The following is a 1,630-nucleotide window of genomic DNA, read 5'->3' on the forward strand; positions in this document are numbered from 1 at the left end:
ACTTACTTCCAAGAGTATTGTGTTAAGTTCTGTCGGGTCTATTGCAACTCATAGTGACTCACAGGATTTCTAATGAGCAGTTGGTGCGTTTGAGCCACCAGCCTTGCAGTTAGCAGTCCAGTGCTTATTCTATAGCACCACACCAAGATTCCAAGAGTTGTTGTTATGTGCCGTGGAGTCGGTTCTGACTCATAGCGACTCTGTACAGGGTTTCCGAGGCTGTAAATCTTTACGGAGCAGAAAGCCTCATCTTTCTCCTGTGGAACAGCTGGTAGTTTTGAACTACTGACCTTGTGGTTCACAGCCTGATTCGTAACCACTACGCTACCAGAGCTCCTTGGATTCCAAGAGTAGGGAGTTGTAATATGAAAACAGATTTCCATGCCTGTCTAGAGAGCCCTCCCTCATGCAATATGTTTTTGTCTTTGATGAGGAGCCCTGGTGGTGCAGTGATTAAAGTGTTCATCTGCCAATGCAAAGGTTGGCTGTTTGAACCCACCAGCTGCTCCATGGAAAAAGATGGGGCAGTCTGCTTCTATAAAGATTTATCGCCTTGAAAACCCTGTGGGGCAATTCTGTGCTGCCTTACAGGGTCACAATGAGTCAAATAGACTTGATGTCTGGGTTTATGTGGTGTCTTTGTTAAAAACATTTTGAAAATCACAAGGGGATATTGAAAATTCATGGCTGTATTGGTTATATGTCTTATCTTAAAAAAGCGATGCTAAGATAAGGCGATTGGCTACCATTCATATACAAGGACTGTGTGCAGGCACCGCTAGGTACTTTAAAACACATTCCTTCTAATTCTCATAACTGTCCTACAAGATATAAAGAATTCATCCCCCATTTCCACTGAGAACACTGTGGCTGAGACACGGCTACTGTAGGTCTGAACCCAGGACCACTCTGTGACCTCACTCAGAATATTACAAATGAAAATGACTTTTAAAGAGTAATCAGATGCAGTTGGATGAACTTGACCTACACCTGTGGATGCAGTAGCTCAAAAGAGGGAAGAAATCTTTACAGCAAGTATCATTCCCACCCACTCAATATACAGGGTAGAGCTTTCCCATCTTGTAAGATGGCGGGTGAAAAGACTGAGAAGCCTCCTACCAAGGTGGAGAAGCCGCCTACAGAGGTGAAGAAGCCTATAGTCAAAAAAGCAAATGCCAGTGGCAAAGCTAAGAAGACTAATCTCAAGGGCAAAAAATCCAAGCAGGGGAAGCCGCACTGCAGCCAAAATCCTGTCCTAGTCCGAGGATTTGGCAGGTATTCCCGATCGGCCATGTATTCTAGAAAGGCCATGTACAAGAGAAGTATTCAGCTGCTAAATCCAGGGTTGAAAAGAAGAAGATGGAGAAGGTTCTTGCTACTGTCACAAAGCCAGTTGGTGGTGACAAGAATGGTACCCGAGTGGTTAAACTGCACAAAATGCCTAGGTATTACCCAACTGAAGATGTGCCTAGAAAACTGTTGAGCCACGGCAAAAAACCCTTCAGTCAGCTTGTCAGAAGACTGGGGTCCAGCATCACTCCTGGGACCATTCTGATCATCCTCACTGGGCGCCATCGAGGCAAGAGAGTGGTTTTCCTGAAGCAGCTGGCCAGTGGTTTGCTCCTTGTGA

The 1,630-nt window shown here is 45.2% G+C and overlaps 1 pseudogene; it reads left to right on the top strand.

The window, feature by feature from the left end:
- Positions 1–1,087: 1,087 nt before the first annotated feature.
- LOC102810952 overlaps positions 1,088–1,630 on the top strand; it is a 35,461-nt pseudogene continuing 34,918 nt past the window's right edge.

Source organism: Chrysochloris asiatica, unplaced genomic scaffold, assembly GCF_000296735.1.
Source record: "Chrysochloris asiatica unplaced genomic scaffold, ChrAsi1.0 scaffold00277, whole genome shotgun sequence".
In the NCBI taxonomy this organism is placed as follows: Eukaryota; Metazoa; Chordata; class Mammalia; order Afrosoricida; family Chrysochloridae; genus Chrysochloris; species Chrysochloris asiatica.